The following is a 21,887-nucleotide window of genomic DNA, read 5'->3' as shown; positions in this document are numbered from 1 at the left end:
CCTTCCTTTGGATGGAAACTTCAGTGTCCTTTTCACTATTTGTAATGACCTCCCAATGTTCATTGTCTAAATGAAGAAATTCAACCTCTCCATCATCATATTCAATCTTTTATGAGTCATGTTTGTAGGATGAAACTCATTTAAAATTCCAAAATAGAACCATTTATCAACAAGCCACCAAATTCTTATATGCTACCCAACAAGTTCCTCATCCCCTCATCTTTTATTCAGTCAGATGCAATTAGTCAGACCCCCAAGTGGGTCCAGCTAAAAATTTTCATTATCGGATGATTGAATTGGCAAAAATGATCTACTGAAAATCTCAAATTGATCAAAATCAAATTTGATCAATAATTGATCGTTGAAAGCACATTTATTCTACTCTTTGAAAACTGTGACTTTCTGATGATAGGGCCTATTGGTTGGTCTTAAAAACTAATTCACTCATTTGACATAACTCTGAAACTCAAGATATATCATCTCTCTGACACGTTCAATAGCCCTGTCAGATCTCATCGCATGATGACATCGGGGTCAAAATTTAAAAGATATCGACCCCCGAAGTTGCCAACTTAAATTCACCTGCAAATAAACATGTCAAAAAGTTGAAAATTGCATTTGGAAATGGCCTAGAAAACTGAGCAAATGGGCACTTGAGGCTCTAAAAACTGGGGTACTGGTAGATTGTCATCAGATGAGTATGATTCTACAATTTTAGCTCATGACGAATCATAGGATGCATTTGGCAAGTGTGCAAAGTAGGCTATCTGGGTTAGCAAGACAGTGACCATCAGTAAAACAACATTTTTTGCGAATGGAATGACCCTGGAAAAATGTGAAGATAGATTCGTCAAGGCTTAAAAATTGACACACTTATATTATTTTCAAAGTAGAATACAGGGGAACAAACCATTCAACTTGACCTATCACGAATAATGAGATATGACATCCCAAATAGGGGTTCCAATCAATCTGCATTTTAAGATACCAATAAAAAGATGTAAATTCCATTTAAAATCATGTTTGAAAACTGATCAAACGGATTCCTCATATGTTGAAACTCGAAACATAACAAGTCTCTGACATCTACAATGCAACGCAAAAGGAATTTCAACATTCGGATTAATTGGTCAAAAGTTATAGCATGTCAAACAGGGCTTCCCAGAATTTGTACAAAGTGCAAAAGCATGAAAACAATGAATGACCAACTTTGACGGATTCAAAACCTAGTTAAACAGACTCAAAATGATTCAAAATCTAAAACCTAGGTTCTTGGATATGGAAACTAGATAATTCCAAAATGGTGAATCACGAAACGTTTTTGGGTGCAAGATATTCAAATGCAAGCAAGGCCTCCTATCAATGTTTGACACATGTGAAAATGCAAATTTGGAATTAGCTCAAAATAGGACTTCGCCGAACAGCTCATAATGATGTTTTAACTTCATGGAACATGTGGACATGCTAAATGCAGGGTGTTAGAAACATTAAACACCTCTTGGGGCTCACAGGTACAACTGGGTACATAGGCATCAAAAAGCATTTATAGGGCTCAAATTCTTCAATAGTGCTCAAAATTTAGACTACAATTTTGAGTGTCAATAGAATCTAGGTACCTTTCTAGTTGAGTCATTTCTATTTGATCTGCATTCATGTGTTTGATGTCCTATCTTCTTGCAATTAAAACAATTTCCACTTGACTTAGGTATAGGGATTTTCTTACCACTTTTTCTCCTACAAATATTTTGTTGTGTGTCCAATTTTCCCATAGTGATGACAAGTAGGTTTTCCTTTTGATTTTGCATTCCTTTTTTCTCCATTTTTAGATGATTCTCCTTCTTCAGTGGTTGAAGATTGTTTGTTGTATCCAAGTCTAGAGGTGATTTTTTATCTTGGTGACTTCATCATGTCTTCAAAGTGCTAGATTTCTTCATTTGGTTTATTCATCCTCTCCATCAGTTCCTTTTCATGCCTTAACTCATTTTTCAATTTCTCATTCTATAACCTTAGATTTTTGATCTCCACATCTTTTCTATTTTCTTGCTGGTTTGTATTTACCTTTTGATTTATCATATCAAGCTAATTAGTTGTAATCTTGTGAACTTTAAATGACATTTCTTCAAGTCTACTAGCTATCTTCCTTTTGTATTCTCCAACCATGAACTTATCTTCCATTTCTTACTTCTTTTTTTCAGTAGCTTCACAAAGTGTAACTAATTGAATTTCTTGTTCTGTCTTGAAATATTTTACTTCCTTCACTAGGAAACTATCCTTCTCTAGCAATTCTATCATTGCTTCATCTTTGTTACTAGTTTTTCATTATCCAATAGTCCTTCTGTATCAACTTCTAGTTATTGAGTGTCATTTAGCTACATAGCCATCTCTCTTCTTCTCTTGAGGGATTTCCTTAACATTTTTTGTTGTTGTTTCCAATTGCTGCAACATGATCTAGATGTCAATCATGTAATTCTCAATGATCTTTCCCATCTTATACACTTCCATCTCCATGATCTTGTCCTCTCAAGCTAAGCTATTAGGATTCTTAAGAAGAGAACTAGGCTTTGATACTAATTGTTGGAATAAGTATATGGGAAATAAGATACTAAGCAAGGGGAGGAGGGGTGAATTAGTGTATTAAGCTTTTGATTTCAAAATCAATTCTATTAATTCATGCATAATTCATTTTATAGATTTATCAAGAAAATTTTAATGTTGAAACATAAATGAAATACATCACATCCATAAAAGTTCAATGCATAACGTATTGATTTGGTTACCCAGAAACACTTCAAGATGAAGGTGAAACTAGGGTGGGGATGAAACCCACAAATCTTCACTATTGCAATAGTAAATTTAACTTGTTAAGATTACAATATTTGATCATAAACTATGATCTACCTTGTGAGGGGTCTACTTTGTTAAAATATTAAGAGACTATTAGGTATCACCTTGTTAAAAGATTTTACACTCATAATAAAGTAAGGACTCCATTAGGAGATTACATAGGCCTATTAGGACCACTATCTTAAGATTCTTACCTTGTCTCAGTTACAAAATAACTAATTTAGTACCTAACCTTTAGTTTTCTCTATAAGCTGATCTAGGGTCTCCACTTTGTTATATCTCTAATATAATTCTCCTTATCTAATATCTCTATTTATTCCTTCACTACTCTAATTTCTCTCTGCTTGGTATTCTCTAAAACATTTCCTTCACTCCTTCACATGTGCATAATCCTTACGCATTCTCATTGTATCTTGATTTAAGGGTTAGAATCCTCCTTAAATAGACATTCTATGAAGTTTCTAGATCTTGATTGATAGCTAAAAATTCATCATCTTTTTCCATTTACATCCCTTTTTTTGGTTGGTTAAATTGTACACCTAGGGATCATTACATTCTGCAATGACATGTAATAAACATTTGAGTTAGCTCTAAAAGTATTAAATGTCATGGAAATATTGGCGAAAATGGTTTACATATGAGTTTGTGCCATTACAAACTCTCAAATCAAAACTGAATTGCTTGAAACTTGAATGCTTTGATGCTTAGTCACACATAAAATTTTATGTTATTACTCAGCTTCTATATTATTGTTTTCTTGACCCTTGATAACTTTTCACTATGCTCAATCTTCATTAAATCTCTTGGGTCATACTTCTGCTCACTCACATATCTGCTTGATCTCTACTAAATGCTTAGAAATGACTATCTCACTCATTATTAGTGTTGTAGGATTGATGTTTACTAGAAAGATCCATCATAGTGATAACCTCGTAATATTTCTTAGTGAATGACCTGCAAATGACTAAGTATTTGGGTGCTAATCATCAACATATGCTTAGAAATTAACATTATACCCAAATCTATGAATTTTTATTTCATGTTCATCCCCCCTCAAATTTTTCTTCTATTTTCTAGGAAGTGTTCCTGGGGGCTTGGTATCTTTCTTTTTGAATCTCTCTCTAAACTATTGAAATTTTGGGAGGCTTGATCCTTATTTTTTTGGACCCTTCTTTTGACTACTAATAATATGGGAAGCTCGATCTTGTTTCAATCCCTTAAGGACACACACATCCTTATGTGTGGGTCACTATTTGATTCTTCTATTTAGGATATGGAGCTCACTTGAATTTGAATCCCTCAACAAGCTAACTAGCATGCCACACACACTTGCTAGACCATTTGGTTCATCTTGGATGGGTTGACTAGCATGCCACACACACTTTCTAGACTATTCAACACCATCTACTTTTTATTTTGTGGAGACCTTCCGCCCTTTTACTTTTCTTGTGTGGTTCACAATAAGGAAACAAAAACTTATTAGGAAATTAACTAAAACTCTTTTTTATAGCACTTATCTCTCTTATTACAATTGTGGATGTTACAAAAACTGAATTCTGTTGGGGGCTTGATGATTTCTTGTCCTCCAAATTCATGATAATATTTTATCTTTTTCTCTTGATATACTTTATTGAGTTTAAATAAAATCATACTCCTACTAAAGTTGGGGTCAAATGCACTGTCTTAAAATGGACACACTTTCCCTTTAGGATCTTTTAGCTCCCTCTTTATAAAACCCTCTTTCAACCATGGATATGTTTGTGCTCAATCTCCTTTTCCCATCTCTTCTTCCATCTTTCACCTTATCTCTCTATTATCTTCCCCTTCTCTGTGTAGCATTTTAGACCTAATCTCCCATATCATATTCATTTAGGTTGATCTATTCTAGACTAGGTTGACCCAATCCCTGGAGGTTTTGGAGCTCGAGGCCTAAAATGCCTTAGAGGTTTAATTAGTTTTTAACCATTATCCAATTGACCTATATTATTTTCTCATCTAGAAACTCATATATAAGGAGACTTTAAGGCTTTATTATAATAATACAAGATCATATTCTCAAGCTCTTTCTATTAAATAAGATCTATATTTTTTCCTTTTGCATTCAAGGAGTTCAAGTATTCAATAATTTCAAGCATTTAAGCAAGGATATTTCTATGTAGCATTGAAGGATCCTTTGTGAGAATTTCCTCTTAAAGATTTAGCTTATTGTTGGCCATTAAAGTAAGAGATATACATTGAATAATTCATCTTCTTCTTGATTGATGCACTTTTATATCAATGAAACCATGATGGGATAATGGTAGATCCATTGTAAAGAATGGAGATGCCCTACATTTCTAATTCAAGATCTATAATATATTTTCATACAAAATCTTTATAAACAAGGATTTCAAGCAAGATGAATCCTAACATTTATCTTGTCTTTTAGTCACTTATATTTACATTTCTCAATTACAATTAATTCCTTAACCTAGGGCTTGACTAAGGTAAGCCATCATCAAACCCCAACCCCAAAGCCTTTCTTTTTTGTGTTGATTTGTAGGTTATTAGTGAAAGGATTGCAGATTTGGAACCTACTTTTTAGGATTTTTTTGGAGAAGTCAATTTTAGGTCATCAAACTATGTTAACCAAGTTGTAGGACATATTCCCAAGCTGTCCTAGTCCTTCAATCTCCATTTTTGGGGGGATTTCTAGGTTTTGCTCTTTTCATCATTTCATTCCAAGATTTGCATATGAATATTCATTTACAATTCAGATCTATGAGTTTTGGAGCTAAAATACATCTTCCCTTATGCATTTCAAGGTGAGTATTCCTTATTTTATTTCCTTTCATATCTTTACCTTAGATTTACATCTTAATTGGGCTAATTATCTTTACATAACATCTAAATTTACATTATCTAATCAATTAGTTCAATTTCACATTCACACTATCCTATTAAGGGTCTAAGATAGTACATTTCCTTGTATTTCCTTCCCCTTTATAATTTAAATTTAGTATTAGCACCCTTCTTACTTTGGGTTATAGCTAATCTAAATAGGATCATAAGTTGAATCATATTTGGAAATTTTTAGGATCTTTCCCTCACACACTTATTTGAATGACTTAGGGGCCCAGAAAGTGTAAGTCTACATCTTATTAAAGTGCTTCTGTTTTACCACTAAACAATATAGTTTCTTGAAGTTGTAGGTAATATAAAGACCCACATAATCATCATAGAGAAAGTATTATCTAACTTTAAGAAATGTTTAGAGTTATTATATATTTTTAAATATAAGAAGCAGAAAAATGAAGAGATTTTCCATTATTAGGAGAAGCATGGAATATATTGTTATGTTAAAGGTGAAGCAGTTTAATTCATAATATATATGCCATATATTTGCAGTATGAGATAAAATGTGTTAGCTAAGTATATGAATATTTGTTTAATTCTATGTTAGCAATTGGAATGTGTGAAATTATTTTAAATAAATAGTGTATGTGGATTGCCTTTGCAATACATTTTTGTTAATATTTGTAAGTATGATGTTTGATTTAGTTGTGATTTTTTTGTTATTTCATTTTGTAAGAATGATCAAATAAATAAGTTTTGGTTCAATTAAGAGATAACATGACATTAAATCTAGTAATTTTTTGAGCACAACAAACTTATTTGTGATTTTCATCAGCAAAGAGAATGAAGAGGTCAAGTTCTTAATAGAAAAAAATGATAGTGGTAATGGTTTTTATTGATTTGTCTTTGGTAAAGGGTATTTTGGTAGGATTTCATCAAATTTGTATAATTTTCATTGTCATGTCAACAATATGTAAGAAAACATACAAATGGCTTAGCAAATAAATCAAGGAAAAGGAAAATTAAAAATAAGCATAAAAAACCAAAGTTTTCCCTTATCTTTAGCTTATTCATTTCTTTGTTGAGTTCAACACTGGACTTGAGATAAAAATAAAAATATTGGACAATGAAACAAGTTTTATCAATGTTAACTCTATCAACAATATATGGTCTTTTATTAAATGACGTAAACTAACATTTGCACCTAAAGAAGATGCAAGAGTCAAGTTGATAGTAGAATATCAGACTATTTTAATTGCATTATTCTTAATTTTTAATCAGTGTTTAAATCCTAAATTATACCATTGTGATTAGAGAAAAGTGAATAACATCCAACAAACCTACCTAAGAAGCTTATTAAATTTTTTTTTGAAAATAAACATTAAAAAAACATAAAATAATACAATTTTCTTAATATTTTTTTTTTCAATAATGTTTAAAAATTAGTTTTCTATATTTTAATTATGCAATAAAATCTTTTAAAATTTTGGTAAAATTGTATTACTCATATTTGAATTTTTTTATTGGTAATAATTAATATTAAAAAAGAGCATTACATCTAGATTTCTATATAAGCATTGCCAAATAGGTCTCATTTAGAAATAGACATACCAATGTGAACACCTTCCAAAATATAGAGCTAAGGCTACCCACAAGCTAGAAAAACCACAATGTGGTTAGGATTACAACAAAGACAAGGTCATTGAGACAAAGCCAAAAATTCCCTATAAAATTAGAGACACTAGAGCTAGACACTAGAACCAAACAAATAAAAACTGCCAAGCACCAAGGGAGGAATCATTTGAACCACTTTGCTACATTTTCCTAAGAGAACTTAGGGAAAGTAGCACTAGGCACAACCTTTCCTTTACCATCGTGACCCCTAGATGTAACAAGGGGTCCAACTTGGTCATTCGATAGAAAAATGTTGACCCCTATTCATTCCTTCTACACTCTTTTCTCTTTGTCTTTATTGATAGCACCATCTTCAATCTTGACCTAAGGTTGCTTATAGGGGATCTTGTCACAATCTATTTCTCCTTATCATGATAAATCAACATTATTGTTTCCATTTGGATTTTTTCCAAAATTTGATCTTTTATAAATTTATTGAATTTGAAATTAATCTTGATTGTAACTAATTAAAATTATTTGGGATGTTAGTTATGGAAGGATCTATTAATTAGGGATATTTACTACCACTAGGACAGTTAGAGATGGGGAGAACTAAAGTAATTAACTATTCTCATAAAATAAAAAATACTTCCCTATTCATTGATGATAGGTAATTTTGTTGGAACTTGGAAGCCAAAAGAAATGGAGCATCATGGAAAATAATTCAAAAAAAGGCCAAATTATTAACTTGTGGTTCTTCTTGCTGTATACTTGGGAGCACCTTGTCTAGGAATTGGTAACAATGAATGGTATCTACATTTAGATCATTGAAGACATTAGAGAATGATTCATTTATCTAGGAATCATAAATGATGCTTGTATGAGTTCAAACAAGGAGGATAAGTGTGTCATAACTAAGGAAAAGGGAACAAAGTAGAGGATGTTGGATGAGTCTCCATTTTATATAATAGTCTTTGATATCAGGGTTATTAGTTTTGAATTTGATAGCAGTGAAAGTAAGTACATACTAAGAAAGATACTATAGTTTCCAACATTTACTCTTTAGTTTTTCCTTGCACCTTCAAGAAATGAGTTTGATTCTTGATATGTACCTATCCTTAGAAATAGAGAATAACCCAAGAATTACTACCACAGATGTTCCTTTGATTGAGTATTTATGTTTGTTAAACTAGAACATCAGTACAAACTAAAATGAAAACAATCTACATTAAACTCATTAATTCTAATGAGTGCATGTGATTGTTTCTTACTCTAGTATTGTAAAAATATCTCTCCTTTGTTGAAATGAGCTATAATGTCTCTCCTTGTGGCATATACTTTGAGTTTGGCACAATGTGTTGTCTGCATATGCTAATGTTGTATAGTCCTCAAACTTGCAAATGTGTCTACATTGATTGAAAATAAATATATGTCAAGTTTGGAGACTCTAAAAATGGGTGTGTAGAAGAAAAATATTATAGTTAGGGGTCTTTTTAGCTAGTTTAAAATACAAATTATCAACCATCAATATCTCAAGGCTATGCTTTTTCCCACTAAATTAAAGAATCACCTGAACACTTCATAATGATACCATGGTAGGCTAAGCTAATTCATAACTAGCCTTTATACTCGGAATAATATTGTCACTATAGTGATAAAAGGGAGGGGGCATTATAAATTACATAACATGTTAAAATGATATCAGACTAGTCATGCTTCTTATTTACTAGGAACTCTTCATGGGCTCTAGTACAAGAATGTATAGAAATTTATTAGATTGTTGAAATTATTAGAAATTTGAAAATGATCAGTTGTCCTTAGAGCCACACACCCACCTACCCTATCAGGATAGTTAAGTCAATATGTGAGCTTGAAAATCCAAAAGAGAGGGAAAATTATTTTGAGACAAGACAAAAGGAATGAACTCTCATTCATTCAATTAGAGCAGAGAAATGAAGAAGATCAAAGTAGAGGAGAAAGGAATAATCAAAGTAGATTTCAAAGGACAAAAGGAAGGTTTAGTTTTAGAGTATACAATAACATGTGTTGAATCTCTCTATGATTTTGTAAGTTGATTTTGTTTGTCCTGTGAAGAAGTCATTTCTCCAGGTGTTATAATATGCAGTGTTGTAGTGTTGCAGGTTTATATTTCAAGTAGAAGTTGTAGATTCAAGAATTTTGTTTCTAGTTGAAGCCCTATGTTCCTAGATTTGTATTCAGTTGAATTAGTTTATGAAGAGAAAGAAAGAAAGTAGGCATACTAGTTGATCTAGTTGTTTTAGGTCTTTTTTGTCTCCTTTCTATTCATTATTCATGGTGCTTAGTATTTGAGAAGTTTAGAGCTACAAATTCTTTGTCATTATTCTTGTGTTTTAATGGTGGAAAATTTCACATAGAAAGTTTTTTATTAACTTTCTCAGTTCCTTTGTTAACCAAGCCCTCTTGGTGTTAACTCAATTAGTACTTGTCTATGTTGAATCTACTAAGTTATAGTTGAGTTTACCAAGTTTCCATCTTGTGCCTACTGAGCTCACTCAGTCTCTTCCTTGTTGAGTTGACCGAGCTCACTCAATTCTTTAGTCGATCAAGCTCACTCATCCTTTATGTTGACTGAGTGTTGTTGATGAGCTCTTACTTCCTTTAGTGACCAAGCTTACTCGGGTCCCATTATTTTTTAGTCACTTGGCATCCACTACTACCAAGTTACCTCCACTTAGGTCCTTAAAATTTTGAGATCACTCATCATCCATTGCCTATCACTCAACATCCACTGTTTGCCAAGAATTTTTTTTGAGTTATAAAGTTATATTTCTTACATGGTATCAAATCATTGAGGCCCCACGTCCTCATAAGTTTGGGCTTTTTTTTTGGGTATTTGACATGGAATTAGATGCAGGAAAGACATGGAAATAACCACTATCCTTTAATAAAAAAAATTATGTTACATGGGCAAAGAAAATGAGAATCATTATGGTTGCTAAAGATTTGTGGGGGTTTGTGATCAATGGGTTCAATACTGTAACTAACCCAAAATAGTATGCAACCCTCACAACCCTTAGAAGACTTAGTTGAAGGAGTCAAGGAGAAAGGATGCAAAAGCATTAAGTTTGATTGTGGAAGCAATGACAGAAACTATTTTTCCCAAGATTGCAATAGAAAATTACTCAAAGTATGATTAGGACATTCTTGAGACAAACTTCAAGGGGATTGATAAGGTTAGATTAGTAAAGCTACAAATGATTAGAAGGGAGTTTGAGAACCTTTAGATGAACGATAATGAACCTATTACAAAATTCAACTCAAGAATCTCTACTTTCATAAACCAACTCAAATCAAATGGAGAAGAGTATGAAGAGTAAAGGATTATGGAAAAGATATTGAGGAGTTTACCTCTGAAATATGACAATATTGTAATAAATATTGAGGAAGCAAAGGACCTTACCACATTCACCATGGAAACCCATGAGTACTAGCTCAATAGTTCAACAACAACTTCCCAAGAGAAATATTTCAAGGCTCAAGAGAATTCAATAGGTAGGGGAGAGGAAGAAATGGCTCTAGTAGAGGCTCACAAAATAGAGGTCATAGAAGAAACAATGAAATGAATACTAGTGCAGAAAGTTCAAGAAGATCAAGCAATTAAGAGGGAGCAAGCAACTCACAGAATATCTCTAGAGAAGGTAAGAAGAATTACAAATCCAATAAGAGAAATGAAGAATGGTGCTATTGTCATAAGTTTGGGCATTATGCCAGTGAATGCTAGAAGAAGTAGGGTGATCAACCAAGACATAATGCAAATGTGGCTAATGTGAATGTGCGAAATGCAAATAATACCACAACCTTCATCATGTGTAACATAGGTGAAGAAGGCAGCCCTAAAGTATGGGATTTGTAAAATGGTTGTAGCAACCACATGAGTGGTAATGAAAGTTTATTCTCTTTCATTGATAGAAGTTTTAAGTCTAAAGTTAAGATGGAAAATAATGGAACCATTCCCATTGTGGAAAATGAGCTATCATGGTACGTACCAAGAAAGGTGAGAAGGAGAACAAAATGTATATTTTTCTGCAGGCATGAAGTACAATTTGATGAGTGTTGGACAACTCATTCAAAATGGATACAAGGTACTGATGAAAAATGACAAGTGTGTCATTCATGAAAAGGATGGAAGTAAGAGAATACTTATAGTAGTCCAAACGACAAAGAACCAGATGTTTCCCTTGAAGATAGAGATATGCTTCTCTTATCAAGTCAGTGCTACACCTCCCAAGCATGCATGCACAATATTACAACAACATCAGCTCTTAGGAGTGTGATTAAAGACCTCTCCAAGCTATGACATCTCAGACATGGACATCTTTGCTTTTCTGGTTTAAATTTGTTGTCAAAGAAAAAAATGGTAGATGGTTTGCCAAGCATTGTAGATTCATGTAACAGGTGTGAGGCTTATATTTTGGGTAAGAAACATAGGTTTCCCTTTAATTCTAGTAATTCTACAAGGATAAGGGCACCATTAGATTTTTTGCATTCTAATTTAGTTAGCCCTACACAAACTACTTCTATTGGGGGGAGTACTTATTTCATGACATTCATAGATGATTTTAGTCATAGGACATGGATGTATTTCTTGGAAAATAAATCTAAAGCATTTGATAAATTTTTTGAATTTAAAGCCCTGGCTGAAAAATACTATGGACACTATGTAAAGGTCCTTAGGTTGGATATAGGAGGAGAGTATACCTCCAATTTTTTTGTAAATTTTTGTAGGAAGAATGACATTAAGAAGGAGCTTACAACTAGTGATACTTTGCAGAAAGATGGAGTGGCTGAAAGGAAGAACAATACCATTGTTGAAACAACAAGAAGTATGATGAAATAAATGGGACTTCCAACTAAATATTAGGGAGAGACTCTAGCAACAATAGTGTACTTGATAAAAAAGTGTCCTACAAAGTCAGTTCATTACAAGATTCCTCTTGAGGCATGGTTAAGAAATAGATGGACAATTGAGCACTTGAGAGTGTTTGGATGTGTAACATATGCACACATGCCAAAGGAACAAAGGAAAAAGTTGGATGATAAATGTGTTAAGTGTATCTTCACTAGTTATAGCTTGGAATCAAAGGTCTATAGGTTGTATGATCCAATCACCAAGAAGATCATCATTTGAATAGATATGAAGTTTCTTGAAAATTAGTCATGGGAAGGCTCAGTAGATGAATCTTCAAGAACTTCAAGTAAAGTTTTGAACATTGAAGAAGAAGATGACATTGGTGATCAACAAGATGATGAAGTAGTAAATATGGATAGTTGAAGAAAAAGGAAAAATAGCAAGAAGTCTCAAACATGCGAAGTTTTAGCTCCTAGCAATTCAAGACAACCCTAAGCTAGCATGTAAAATAGTAGTAGCAACAATGCTAAGAATTTAGATCCCACTCCCACCTCCCTATTGCAAAGAAAGACCAAGAGTCTAAGGGAGATATACCAAAAAGAAAGGTATGATGAAGAGTTTGATGAGAGTGTTAAGTTTGCATTATTTTCTCATAGTAATCTAATCTACTTTCAAAAAGGTATGAAGGAGGAGAAATGTTGTAATGCCATGGATGAGGAAATAGATGCTATTGAAAGAAATGAAACATGGGAGTTAACTACTTTTCCTCCCAAGAAGCAAGTAGTTGGAGTTAAATGGATTTATAAGACCATGTACAATGCTGAAGGAAAAATAGATAGGAATAAGGTATGTTTACTAGTCAAGGGGTATAAGAAATAGTATGGTAGAGATTATGATGAGACATCTGCCTTGGTTGCAAGAATGGAAATTGTGCATGCTATCATAGCAATTGCAGCCCAACACAAATGGAAGGTATATCAAATGGATGTGAAGTCTGCCTTCTTGAATGGTATATTTAAAGAAGAAGTATATGTGGAGCAACCACCTAGTTATGAATTCCTAGGTGAAGAAAACAAGGTATACAGATTGAAGAGAGCTCTATATAGACTTAAGCAAGCTCCATGAGCATGGTACAACAAGACTGATTCATACTCAATGAGAAATGGCTTTAGCAAAAACAATGGTGAGCCCATAGTCTACATCAAGGAAGAAAATGGTAAGGTTTTGATTGTTTTCTTGTATGTAGATGACTTAACTGGAAATGATAATTTACTAATTGGTGAGTTCAAAGAGGCCATGAAGAATAAATTTGAAATGATAGACCTAGGTCTCTTGAAGTATTTTCTAGGCATAGAAGCAAAAAAATGCATGATGGCATCTTCATCTCTCAAGAAAAGTATGCAAATAAGATCTTGGAGAGATTCAAAATGTAGAATAGTAAGGAAAACCCCATGCTAATAGCAGTAGGTCTAAAGTTGAGCAAGGAATATTGTAACAAGAGTGTAAATCCAACATTATACAAGACTATGGTTGGAAGTTTGATGTATTTGATAACAACTTGGCTTGACATGATGCATGTAGTAAGTTTGATTTCCAAATTTATTGAAACACCAAAGGATTCCCATTGGCAAGTGGGAAAGAGGATCCTAAGGTATGTGAATAGTACCAAGGGATTTGGAATTTTGTATACTAGAGATAATGATTTCAAGTTGGTTGGGTACACTGATAGTGATTAGTTTGGAAGGCTAGATGATAGGAAGAGAACTTCTAGATAGATGTTCTATATGGGATTGGGTGCAATTTCATTGGCATCCAAGAAGAAACGTATTATTTCTCAATCTACAATAGAGGCTAAATACATAGTAGTGAATGAAACAACATGTCAAGCTATTTGGTTAAGGAGAATCTTAATAGATCTAAATGAAAGAAAAGAGGATGGAACTACAATATTTTGTGACAATATTTCCTCAATTGCACTATCTAAGAATTTAGTCTTACATGGGAGAAGAAAGCACATAGAAATTAGATATCACTTTATTAGAGAGTTGGTGGAGAATGGAGACATCAAAATGGAATTTTGTATGTCTAATTAGCAACTAGTAGATATATTCACTAAGCCTTTGGGTATAGCAAGTTTTTTGCACCTAAGAAGGAGTCTTAGTGTAATTGATTTGGATCAAGAGTGATCCTTTTTTGTATGGCTTAGGAAAAAAGGGGGAGTGTTAGAAATTTAAAAAATGGTCGATTGTTCCTTGAGCCACATGCCCACCTACCTTGTCAGGACAACTAAGTCAGTAGGTGAGTTTGACAATCCAAAAGAGAGGGAAAACTATTTTGAGACAAGAAAAAAATAATGAAGTCTCATTCATTCAATTAGAGAAGAGATAGGAAGAAAATCAACTGATCAAAGCAGAGGAGAAAGGAATAATTAGAGTATAGTTTAGAGGAAAGAAGGAAGGTTTAGTTTTAGAGTATGTAACAACATGTGTTGAATCTCCCTATCATTTTGTAAGTTCATTTTTTCTGTCTTGTGAAGTGGTGATTACTCTAGGTGTTATTGTGTAGTCTTGTAGTGCTACAAGTTTACAAGTTTATATTTCAAGTAGAAGTTGTAGGTTAAAGCATTTTATTTTTGTTTGAAGCCATTTGCTCCCACATTTGTATTTAGTTGAATCATTTTATGAATAGATAGAAAGAAAGAAGGTATACTAATTGATCTAGTTGTTTTGAGTCTTTTTTGTCTCCTTTCTATTCATTATACATGGTGCTTAGTATTTGAGAAGTTTAGAGTTGCAATTATTCTATCATTATTCTTATGTTTTAATGATGGAAAGTTTAGATAGAAAGTTTGTTATTAACTTTCTCAATTCCTTTGTTAACCAAGCCCTTCAGTGTTAACTCAGTCAACACTTGTATGTTTTTAGTCTACCAAGTTATAGTTGAGTTTACCAAGTTTCCATCTTGTGCCTATAGAGCTCACTTAGTCTCTTCCTTTTTTAGTTGACCAAGCTCACTCAGTTCCTTAGTCGATCGAGCTCACTCAATATTTGTGTTGACCAAGAATTTTTGATGAGCTCCAGCTTCCTTTGGTGATTGAGCTTACTTGGGTCCCATTTTTGTTCAATCACTCAAAATCCACTACTACCAAGCTACCTCCACTCGAGTCCTTAATGTGCCAAGCTCACTTAGCACCCAATGTATGTCACTTGATATCCACTATTTGCTGAGATTTTTTTTGAGTTTTGAAGTTACATTTCTCACAAAAATTTCTAGAGGGGTTCCATTTAAACTCCACCAAATATGAAGTCTCTACATTATTTTGTGTGTTTTCCATAGTCAGACCAAACTACCATGAGAATGCCATTCTTTCTATTACGTAGATACATATAATTTCTCATTAAAGCCAGAATAAATATTTTCAACCATCAACTTGGAATTTAAATTCTATAACTAATGATGATTTAGAATCTTTCATTGCTCTGATAATGAATTTTCTTCGTCAATTTCCAATTGAGCACTTGGATAAATATGTAGTATGTTTACAAGTTGTTTTCAGCATATGAAAATTTGTAGTAATGATTGCCTTGATTATTTTTGTTCTATGGCTCCACACAAATACATATAGAGTTTGAGTCATTTTTGATAGTGTTGTATAAGAACATCTCTAGAATTAGTATTATCTATAGAAGGGAGAGTGTTACATAGAGGTCTTTGTTTATAATATTATTTTCTATATCTTTTCTCAAAATAAATATCTTAAATATAATTAAATTATATTAGGTCATGTGTGACTTATAAAATTAAACTTTATTACCTATGACATTGTAATTCAAGTTCAAATGATGACAACAACTATAAAATTTCTTATATAGAATAGTTATCAAACTATGATTAACTTTTCTTAGCATGAATATTAGTGGCTAGAATTGTATTCATGAAAATTAAAGATTTCAAATAAGAGTGGTAGAGAGTCTTTACAATTTAAGCATGATGTGTGATACCTAAAGTATTCCTTGGTTGAAAAAACTAGTATTCATTGAATGATTTTCATTCTCAACATTTAGGGCTATTATTCTCACTTTGTTTGAAAATGAATGGCTATAATATGAGCTATGTGATCTTTGCATGAGTAAGAGGTTTTCTTTCCATTAGTTAATTTTTAACTTAGAATTTGATAACTTTAATGCTACCTTATAGAGTGATGTTTTTATGAATAGACTTATTACTTATCTTTTATAAGCATTCAAGAGACATCCTTACATTAGTCTTCAATTCTTATATTCTATGGGTGATGAATGTTAGATTTGGGAGTGTCTTCCTAGTACTTTGGGAAATGTTTATCCAATGCATATTAAATTCTTTTTGTGAGAAACTTAAAGAGAAGATAAACATGGGTTTCCTTATTTTCTTTATCTTACATATGTGACTATATTCTATATATAGGTATATGTGCTCGTATTTAGTTCCCGAGTCATTTTGGAACCACCACTATGTTTTAAATTTAAATGTGACAGAAAAGAGATCTGTACAAGATGATCAAAGAACATTGATGATTCTTTTTCATATGTTGATTCAACTATCCATGATATTAATGAATGGATTTAGAACATGATTTATTTTAGCAAAACAATTCTATTACCTCTCCTATTAGTTTTTCTTGTTTAGACTACCTTGTTGTTGAGATGGGTATCTTTCATGTTAGGAAAGATTCTAGGGAAGCTTAACATCTTTTTGGTAGGGTGGTAAAGAACTCCTACAATATTCTTTCCCACTTGTGTTCTTAGATAGGTTTTGGAGACTCTATTAGAATGGTTAACAAATTCAATACATATAGCATTTAGTATCTGGTATAAGACTTATGGTTTATTTGGTATATATTAAGTTTTATTGTAATTTGTTTAAATTAATGTTAAAAAAAAGTTAATGTTGACTAGTCAATATTCAAATGACTTTGAATCTCTTTGACCTTCTACATTTTATGGAGATTTATTGATGTGAAATTGGTTTTTCAAGGGTAGTCCTTATAGATCTGATGATTAATCAATGGTTGAATTGACTCATCTCTTCATGAAGTAGATAATATTTCCATGGTGTTTCTTTTGCAAAGGTTGGGATCAAATATGAGAGCCCTGGCCTAAGCCAAAGAGTGAAGATAGAATGTGAGCTTCCACCATCCAAGACCAAATATTGACATGTGAATAGTAGGAGGATCTATAGATGACCAAATTATAAGTGGTTTGAGTTCATCCAACCCACCACCTATCAAACACCTTAGATGATTATCCATGTGTAGGCCAACACCTATCTTAACACATTGCACTATTTCATTGACCCCAACACCCTAGTTATCTTCCAAATAATCATGAGCCACAATCCTAAGTGTTATCTTCAAATTTTCTACCAACAACCCCAATACCACAAAAAGAGAAGAAATATCTAGGTTCAATAGTGGTTTGAGATTGTTATTCAAATATTCCTCACTAAAGATCAACTAGATTTCTTCCTAGAAGAGATCATCATCTAGTCTTAAAACATTACGAAGCCATTTGACAATAATTGTAACTTCAAAAGCCAAAATTGGACTAGTGGTTTTTAATGAGAAATTTTCTTCAATCCTTAAACACAACACCAAAGACTTGAGATCTTTAAAACCATTGATGAAAATAAATGTGAAGAAGTGGTATTTAAAACCACTCGAGTCTCTAGAGTGTTTGAGCATGAAATCTCGTGATGCTATTTGGAAATGCCACACAAACTTATACAAAGCTCTGCCTTTCAAGCTAGCCAAACTAGTAATTATACCTCTATCTCAATAATGGGGTCTTACTAATGAGAGAAAGGATGCCAAAGATGGATTTAGTCACATTAAAAACTTGGTTCCATAATTGTACAATTGATGCTAAAATAGTGAGGCATAGATTTCCACTAGATTATGTTGTTATCACATGATCAAACAAGGAATTGTAGGCTATAGTGAGGGTGATTTATCACTTTTCTTACTCATATTAGGACATGTCTAGGTTAGCTATTGAGATAATAATTCAAATTCATCTTCGAGGGAGTTGCATCCCAATGTTTGAAAGTTTATATGCTAATGTGTTAGATCCCCTTGGGACATGGGACACTTTGAAGTCCTCAACATTAATCAGGAGAAATCTACTCTATTTAATTTATTTGTCCAAGTACAATGTACCAATGTAACATTTTGCAATCCCACTAACCACAATTAAGGAATCCCCTTCTAGATGTATTTTAGGAGTCCCTAGTTGAGATTCCAGCTTCACTACTTCAACTACAACCAAGCATTTTGATTGGTTTTTAATGCCATTTAGGATCATCTTCATGTAGAAAGCTAGAAGGCTCTTATCATTTGATCTTGTGGATAGAACAATACTTGAAGGGATTGGGTTATCTTTTGATGCTCTTTCAAAATTAATGTTAATCCAACCAAGTTCTAATTGTTAGAATATATAGTCAACTGATATAACTGAGAGAGAAGGTTTGGGGGGGGGGGGGTGGTGAATTAGTTATCCAACTATTATCATAATTATCAACCTTAAACAAACTTAACCATATGAGGAATATAAAATGAAACCATAACAAGATACTCATAAACAATAACACCAAATACGTTAACTAGGGAAACCCTTGATCAGAGGGAAAACCCTAGTGGGGATTGTACCCATAAGATGATGTACTAATATAGATATTCCTTGTTAGAGGATGGACCCTATTAGGAGTCTATGAATACATTCAATACATATGAGTCCCTATAAGGATACTTTGAATCCCTGTCAGGAGATTCCAAACTTGTTAGGAGTTGTGGAAGATAGTTGGACCCACTGCCCAAACAACTTCAAGGATAAGACTAATGAACAAATTATCCAAATGATCTCTATATTATTCCTTGAAAAATAATAGAATTGTACTATACTACTTCTTCCTCTTTCTCTATCTTGCCAACTAGACTTCTACTCCTACAAATCTTGTAACCAGATCAAATATCTTGCATCCAATAATCCCTTGGATTGCTTACATGCATTCCTGAAATACCCTTCTCCTTTTTGCACTTCACACTTCATAAAATTATCACACCATGCTCATGCCATTTAAAAAAAAAAAGAAAAACATATTTCTTTTATTCCATACCTTCAAAATAATTCATTGAGTCAGCCTTGAGGCTTTCCAAATTTATTATAACAAGATAATTATTTAATTACAACTACAATAGGACTATTAGCTCACAGTCTACAAAAAACTTCACACATGTGATACTAGGGCCTGTCCATTCACTGACATCATCATACGACTATCCTCTATCACTTCCTAACTACACATCTCTTCATTGCATCACATATGTAAGAGAGCTAACAAAAACCAAGAACCACTTTCCCAATACTTTGACTCTAAACTACTCTCTGTAAATCAAGTACAACTTCTGTATGTCTTTGACTTAGACTCTATGCACTCAACCATGTCATTAGGAAACTATACCAAACATGTCCATAACTAAACTTAATCATAAAATTGAACCATTTCTATATCATTAAGATCTCTGTTTGCTACTTAGCTAATCTTTACAGAAACTGTGTTATGTTGACATCAATGACAAACATAGTCATGAATGCAACATGTCAATACTCTTCAATGCCTGAGATACTCCCCCAATGTAGTCTCATCAGAATTCATGCAAACAACCTTCCCGTTTGGCATTGATGACAACATAGATGAAAAACATCTAAGTTCCACGAATAGCAAGTAATACTTTGCTACTGTTGATGTTCTCATTTTCTCAAATCCTCTTCATCAAGCAAGTCTAGAATCCTCTAGATTTTAGGACCAACATCTACTATTGACATGCTTAAAAAATTCTCAACACAACAAGTGCACAATAGGTGCATACTCCTACTTCCTTTGATGAATCTTTCTAAATCTCCCTACAAGGATATCTCTCCCCCATTGCTTAGGAGTTCTTCTCCTCCATAATTTAGGAGATATTTTTCATGCATACTCTTCCCCATTTCCATCATTGTCAAAGTTCTCAACCTCAATTTTACAAAATAATAATTGGTAAATACCAATTGCAAATATGCTACACCAAGTCTTCAATCATCTTGAGTGTCCAAAGAAACTATTCAATACCAAATACCAAGAGTCCCAAATGACTTAGTTCATCACAGATACTCCCCCATACAAGAAGCATTAACATTCAGTCCAGGCTAACAATAGTGCTTTATACTAATAGAATGGTGCACTTACTACATCACCTACTAAAAAGTAGGAAGGGACATAACCCCAAGAATACCTCTCAAGTATTCAAATGTATCTTTAGGAAAAGGCTTCATGAAGATATCTAAAATTTGATCTTTAGTACTCACATACTTAAATCTGATCTACTTTTTTGTTGCTTTCTCTCTTAGCACATGCTACTTAATAGATTTATGTTGAGTCTTAGAATATGTTGAGTCTTAGAATGCAATACAAGATTCTTAGACATACTCATTGTATTTATGTTATCATAGTAAATGATAATAGGTTCTTCAAACTCAATTTTGATATCTTTCAACATCTACGTCATCCACATAACTTGATTACAATTATTTGTTGTTGCAGGATACTTTGCCTCAACTATACTCTATGAGATACAATCTTTTTTCTTTCTTAACCAAGAAACCAATCTTCATCCATGAAAGAATGCTCCACCACTAGTTCTTTTTCTATCATCCATACTACTTGCCAAATCCACATTAGTATATGTACATAGAGTGAAATCACTCAATCTATCATACCAAATTCCATAGTCAGATGTTCCTTTCAAATATCTAAATATTCTCTTTGTTGTTACATAGTGATACTCCTTAGGATTAGCTTGAAATCTAGCTATAATCCCAACTACATTTTCCATATCTGATCCAGTGTGAGTTAGATACTATAAACCTCCAATCATGCATCTATATTTCTTCTTCTCTACTATAGGTGTCTCATTTTTGATAGATTACTTGTGACCAGTTATCATAGATGTACCAATAGGTTTACAAATTTCTAAATCGAACCTTTTCAATAAGTCTTTCAAGTACTTACCTTGTGAAATGAAAAGTCCATCACTGTTTTGCATAATCTAAAATCTTAGGAAAAACTTCATTTCTCCTATCATGTTCATTTCAAATTCATTCTTCATTTTATCAACAAACTTATCACTTGCTTCATCATTAACTCCAAAAATGATTTCATCAAAAATATTACAATAATCAACAAACCATTCTCAATTTCTTTCAAATACAAGTTATTGTCTACTGTACCTTTAGCAAATCCAAGCTTTGCTAAATAACTGTCCAACTTTGCATACCAAGTTTTGTGTGCTTTCTTCAAACCATATAGATATTTCTTTAGTTTGCATACCATGTCTTTGTCTTTTGATAAAGGAAAACCTTCATGTTGATCAATATTTATGAAGGGTGCTCCCCTTAGTACCATAAACCATAATAGAAAACAATGAAACAACAAATGTAAGAACAAAATATGGACTTCTTATTTGCACTACAAATAGAAAATTATAGAATTGACAAGTACAATATGCTAACCCACATGGGCACCTTCATTACAATAATTTGCAAGACAAGTTGCAAACTATCACCTAAAGTTATCCTAGACAATGTTGAGGTCTTTCTTAAATAGGAAATTTTATGTCGTTCAGATAAGTTTT

The sequence above is a fragment of the Cupressus sempervirens genome, chromosome 3 (assembly GCF_028749045.1).
Source record: "Cupressus sempervirens isolate cs-2001-9-10 chromosome 3, ASM2874904v1, whole genome shotgun sequence".
NCBI lineage: Eukaryota > Viridiplantae > Streptophyta > Pinopsida > Cupressales > Cupressaceae > Cupressus > Cupressus sempervirens.
Note: the sequence above shows the minus strand (reverse complement) of the source record.